The sequence below is a fragment of the Syngnathoides biaculeatus genome, chromosome 4 (genome assembly GCF_019802595.1).
Source record: "Syngnathoides biaculeatus isolate LvHL_M chromosome 4, ASM1980259v1, whole genome shotgun sequence".
Classification (NCBI taxonomy): domain Eukaryota; kingdom Metazoa; phylum Chordata; class Actinopteri; order Syngnathiformes; family Syngnathidae; genus Syngnathoides; species Syngnathoides biaculeatus.
In genome coordinates this window covers 27150292-27156997 of record NC_084643.1, presented here as the reverse complement: position 1 = coordinate 27156997, position 6706 = coordinate 27150292, and positions in this window count along the sequence as shown.

The window sequence follows — 6706 nt, the reverse complement described above, 5'->3', positions numbered from 1 at the left end:
GGATTCTAGGACAGGGGTGCTCAATGAGTCGATCGCGACCACATGCTGCGAGAAAACAAAACAAGACATCAGATGTTTTTTCTGACCTTAAGCTCATCGCGGGTGTCCAAACAACGACAGTACAGGAAAACACGTTAGTTGGTGAGTTGCCCCTTATTTTAAGTCCTCGGTTAAGAAATCTTATCAAACATGAGTATGATATGAGTAAATACGACATCGACATTCCGACGAAAAGCAAGCTGAGAGGGAGAAAAGTGAACGAACTAAAATCCCAATTGGCCGCACAGCGGGCACTTTTCAGACATCAGAGTTCAACAGCGAAAGCCGCCACTGAAGCATTGTTTCCGGGTTCGTCACATCATCGTTAATAACAAGAAATCCTTACAAGATGGAGAGATAGTAAAAGAGGGATTGCTGACTCGTTCCAATCTTTTAAAAAGTAAAGTAAGTGTCTTTCGGCATCGCCACAGTGTGTCATGTCAGATGAACGCACATATGTTTGGCACAATTTTTACACCGGATACCCTTCCTGACACAACCCTTCTCAGGGAGTGGAGGCCCCAGTGGGATCTGAACCTGCAACTCCTGGTTTACCAAACCAGTGCTCTAACCACTGAGCAACAGTGTGTTCCAATCTTTTAAAAATAAGGCGGAAATAATATCTTCAATAAAATCTCTGCAGCTGTAAAGGGGCTGTGAACCCATGGCCGATGTGTGGAAGGACATCGGAGATTCTGAGTGTTTCTCACTGCATTTGGACAAATCCACTGATGTGAGTGACACAACCCAGGTGTGCATTTTCATTCGTATGCTGTTAAATGATCATCAACGTGAACTCAGATAGTTACAAAACATGTTTGTAGTTAATTAGTTGTGGTGTGCAATATTGGCTCATGTGGTTATGCAAGGCACACAAACACATTTATACATGAATCCTCAATATACTTTAAAATAAATATTCTTTGGATTTTTCTAGTGGGGAGAACTTTGTGGCTTGGTCATTCTATTTCATCATTGGTCGTTCAAAAAAAGAAAAAAGGATGTCAGCCCCCCCCCACCCGTTAACTCCACCCACAGTCGATCGCAAGAGACTGGCTGCTTGAAAAGTAGATAAAAAAGTAAAAAAGTTTGGGCAGGATTTCTGTTTCTGACAGTGATAGCATCTTTAGCTGCCAAATGCACTTTTCATGCCTCTTCATGTATGTCACAGTAAATTACTTTTAGGATGCATTCAAAAAGGGGCTAAGATGGAGGCCACAGAATGTCGAGAGGTTTGTTTTTAATGGAACATGGCTCTTGGCCATCAGGATTTCCTTTTTGTCTAAGTACTGACATTGCAGCTGTCCATCTCATAGATGAACTGCCACATTTACTGACCGGGTGAGTCTTCCACTAAAGAAAAATAAACCCCTCTCTTAAATACAGGTCTACTTTTCCCACAGTAGGAATAAACTGGGTGGTTTAGCGGTAGTATCTCTGACATTGGACACATATTGTTTAACATTATCCTAAAAAAATAAAGGCTACATTCTAATGAATACCTTCCCCTCTCAGCAGTGGAGGTTGGCTCTGACTCTTCCATTGTTTGTTTTGTTTTTTTCGAATGTAGTGGCCCCTATGCTAATAGATGCCAAGGCCCAATTAGTGGCCAGGGGAGTTGTTCACTTGAGAAATCAAACAACTCCCTCAAATACATTAGAGCACATACCAAAGCTGTCTTGCCTATGGGGGGCACAACCCAGTGCAAACTGTAGGGCAGTCACTAGGTCAAGCCCTAATAAATGCAGAGTGGTCCGTCACAAAGGGTTAAAACTTTCACAAACAAATATGAGCGTTCATCTAAAGAATTCCATACTGGATTGGTCATGGCCCGGGTTAAAAATGTCTGCCCCTAGCACCATTAATCTGCAGGGCGGCGGAGGAAATTGAGCGACTGTAGGTTGAAGACGAAAGACAGGTGGAAAGCGGACAGAGAAGAGGAAAGGACACAACCTAGAATTAAATGTGGGGCTTTTGAATGTTGGAACCATGAGAGGAAATTTTCAGCGGTTGGTTGACATGGTGATTAGCAGAAAGATTAATACTGTGTGTCCAGGAGAGCAGGTGGAAAGTCAGTCAAGCTAGAAGTTTAGGGGCAGGATTTGAATTCTTTTACCATGGTATAGATGGGAAGAGAAATGGAGTAGGGGTTATTTTAAAAGAAGAGTTAGCTAAGAATGTCTTGGAGGTGAAAAGTGTATCAGATCGAGTGTTGAGGCTGAAACTTGAAATTGAGGGTGTTATGTATAATGTTGAAAGAGAAATTCTGGAAGGAACTAGATGAAGTAGTTCTGAGCATCCCAGACAGAGAGAGAGTTGTGATTGGTGCAGATTGTAATGGAGATTTTGGCGAAAGAAACAGGGCCGATGAAGAAGTGATGGGTACGTACAGTATCCAGGAAAAGAACTTTGAGGGACAGATGATTGATTTTGCAAAAAAAACATGGAAATGGCTGAAGTTAATACTTTTTCTCACAAGAATCAGGAAGGTAAAAGTGACCAATAAGAGTGGAGGTAGAAACATGCATATGATTGCATCTTGTGCAGGTGATGTAATCTGAATGTTATACACTGTAAGGTAATGCTAGGAGAGATCTCCAAAGGAGAGAGAGGGAGTATGTTGGTAGAAGCGTGCTGAGGATGGAGATCCCAGGCAAGAGAGCTAGAGAAAGACCAAAGAGAAGTCTGATGGATCTAGTGAGGGGAGACAATGGGGGTAGTTGGTGTTTGAGAGGGGGATGCAGAAGATGGGCTGACATGGAAAAGGATGACACGCTGTCAAGACCCCTATTGGGACTCCGTTATAAGACGCTTGCCCCATCAGAGGTTGAGTATCATCTTTGCCAGCCCATCCCAATGTTACTTTCCGCTCCTTTGCATTGCCATTTCCTTGTGAATTCCACTCGTTTCATTTAGTTTTCCATCCTTCCTTTACTAATTCCCGCCCACGATTTCCCTCATGTCATATGTCTCTTCACATTGGTGTGTTTAGAACACATTTCCCATTGACTTTGTCTCAGTAGCTCTGTCTCATTACGCACGTGTGGGTGGTTATAATTTGTTTATTTCTTTCAAAAAGAAGGGAGAGGGGCAGGTTTAAGTAAACAACCACTCAGGCACATGGTGAGGTTGTTGCATATGTGTGGGGAAAAAACCCTCACAATGTTTCATAGTTGTTTTGTAATGACAATATACAGAGCCAAGCCAGTTTGTGGAAAATTACATTTAATTTTTTTGTGATTGGTAAAATCACAGTGTTTTGGTTACAGTTTGGTTCACTGTGTGGTAGCATTAAATTATTCAATCACTGAAAGCTTTTCAAAACAATAATGTATAGATGAAATCAAAATAAATATGTAATACTAATATATAAATGACTTTTTTCTTCTTTGAGAATGAATAAAAATTGACAATTGTTTCAAAAAAATTCTCTACTGGAAAAACCTATGGCTTAGCCACAACTTCGGTTAGCCAATGGCTGAAGCAAAGTCTTATTGTTTACAGAGTAGACCTGTGGCTAAAGCACAAGACATTTACACTCTCTATTTCTTAATTCTGCCAAATAATCAGAATCTGAATACATTACATGCTTATCTAGAAAGGCTTGAGATTGGTGGAGCAGCAGGAATGATTGTTTGGATTTGTATCAAAGCAGCATCCCCAAAATGAACATGGAATCAGATGTGTATGGATCAGATTCACAACATTTGTTTACATCCTGTAATTCCATCGCCAGTAAGCCATTCAGGGTCAAACCAAGTTAGTTAAATTGGCAGTTGGATTGCTTTCACACTACAACCTATCCGCATTTGTTCAGAACTCCTGATTTAATTATTGTGTTCAGTAAAGATCTCAGGGTGCATGTGTTTATCATTTAGTTTTTGTCAATGCAGAACATTCAATAAGGTTCTTCCCAAAATAAAGACCAACTGCAGTATTGTATTGATATTGCTTCTCTTAAAATAAAAGGTTTAAACTGTTATGTATAGTAACATTTATTTGACAATTTTTCTCATAATCACAACAACTTAGTAATAATAATAATAATGTTTCTTTATTTATATTGCACTTGTACTGCTTAATAATGCTTTATTATACAGGCAGGCAGCACATTAAAAAGAATAAAATATATAACGTAAAACCATTAATTTAAATGGAATTCGTTTCAATGAAAAAGTAAAATAACTTTTCACTTTTCCTTAAAGAGTTCAGCTGTCACATTTTGTTTAATTTTATTATATGTGATCATGTCATTAAAGTCCCTTTAATGTGAAAATTGTCTTCGGAATTTGACACACCACAGAGAAGAATGTTGTAAACAACCCCGCTAAGTGAAATGGGGGGGGGGGGGAATTGTCAAAATAAGGCTTCAAAACAAATAAAAAAGTATCAAGCCCTTGTCTCTGCTGTCAAATGTTGTGGCATCTCCACTAATATGCACTGATGCCATGCTGATACGCAACTGTCAAGTGTCATTCAAATACTACTATGACCTGAAAAGTGGATGCTACTTCATCTACTCTAGCATCTTTCAGCCGTTAAAAATATATCTACTCCAGATATATCTGCTTCCAGTCGCCATGGAATATACCCCAATGGGTCATTGTAGGGCTTTCTACAAAGCGACAAGTGGTGCAAGCCACCAGCTAGCTCAAATGCCAACTGGCTAGCTAGCTTTTAGCACTGGTGACCTAACGCAATTTTGTTTAATTAGATCGGAGCACATTCTTACAGACAGACATGTGAGGTCTGTGGCTGTAGTCATGTCAACAATATTTTTCACCAGCTCTTTCTATATTTATTTAGGGTACCTGCCAATGTTCAATACTCCAGTCATCCATGGATTTCTGTGTCCCATTCCGTATACAGAAACGTCTTCATGCGAGACTGCTGGCGCTCCATGTAAAGGAAATGAGAGGCGCCACTTTGACTGGACAGGATTGAAGTTGGCTGTGAACGTGCCCACTTTAAAGTGCCCTGATGGAAGTTAGTCAACAAAATTACCAACACCGGGTAATCCCATTTCTTCTCAGAGTTACACCAGCCACAGCGCTGGCTCTATGCCAGTCTTAAAAATGTCACATTATATGTTCATAATTCACTCCTACAGGTTCCCAGTTTTTCCATGTTGTATGTTCAAACCCATATAATTTATTAAAGGAATCTCTGAATTAATTTCACATGGTCTTAAAATTGCATTCCTTCGTAAAGGTTTTGCACTTTGTTCGCCATCTGTATCCAATGTTAACTCAACAGCCATCTTCAAACAAAGATCCATACCAAGCTGTGATTTTTAGCCTACCGTGACACACATCAGGGTGGTCAATTTGACGGTGTTTTCCGTCATTTTGATTCCGCTTATGTAAGGGAGCCATTGTGGATGAGACTTTACCAGGGTACACTGCCTCCCACATGTAAAGGACCACCCGCACCAATCAATGCAAACCCAGTGTTCTCCCTTTCAGCTGATGAAGCATTCATAACCCCTCCGGCAACCATTTGTGATGCACTGTCATGTGTGGAAAGCCCACTCCAAATCGTCTTTAGGATGAACCTATTAAAAAAAAATTGCAGATAAGAACCAGCGCATTTAATGCTTCACTGCTTTTTACTGTGGACGTTACATCGGAAACATTTTCCTGTATTTATAGAGGCACGGTCGTTCCGCTGTTCTCGCGGCGGGGGCGACGTAATTTAACAGGACGCTTAAAGCCCATCCTGCAGATGCCGCCAAGCTGTGAGTCACAATCGGGGGCTTGCACTTCAATAAGACTTAAAACGGCAAAAGGAAAGCGGTTATTGCAAAGCACAAATGATCTCATACTGTTTATGGCTGTCCTCCAGAGATTTGCAGAAAATAAACTTCATGGCAGAGTCGCCGAGTAAATTAGCACGCTGCAGTTTTAGTACAATAGTAGAAATAGCAGAATGGAGGACATGGCGGAATCCATCTATGGGTTATTTCATGTATAACGTTGGTGAAATGGAAAATGAACTGTTCAAGTGCTTGTATACAAACAGTTGGGTCTGTGGAGCATGTATCCATCCATCAAGTAAAAAAAATACACAACCAAGTATATTTTTTGTGATCCCTTTTGGCCAGAGTGTGTATTCTATCCTGACAGTGTGTATAATCTACATAATAACCACTCCACTCTGAGTTTCTCCACCCATGACTGGATCAGTTACATCTGGGATTTCGAGTGACTGCATACTTGATTGCTCTGTGAAGTTTTCAACGCAGTGTCGGTGGGTCGGGAGAGGTGTGTTTTGTGGTGTGACCATGCGCCACATACACACAGCGTATCTTATGAAGTGCTCTCGCCAGAAGTTCTCTTTTGTGGTGCTTGCTTTTTTTCCTCTTACTAACACACGGTTCGGTTCCCACAAAAAGATGTTACAATAGTAGCAATGCTTAGTCTCCACCACCAGTTGTCATTGGCCGCCTTTTAAGAACCAATCTCAATTCTACGCCTTTCCCCTTCCACTTTGCCTCAGCCCTTGTTTTTGCATAAAAATGAAGGGGGTATCCCATTTCCTTGGGAAGCGTTAAGGTGAACATGTCTATCGGCCTTAAAACTAAGTGTGGTCGGGGAGCTCACTTCAATGCGAGAGATATGGGTCTCCGCCCCCACTGACAGACAAAGAATTTGCTTACAAGACCCCA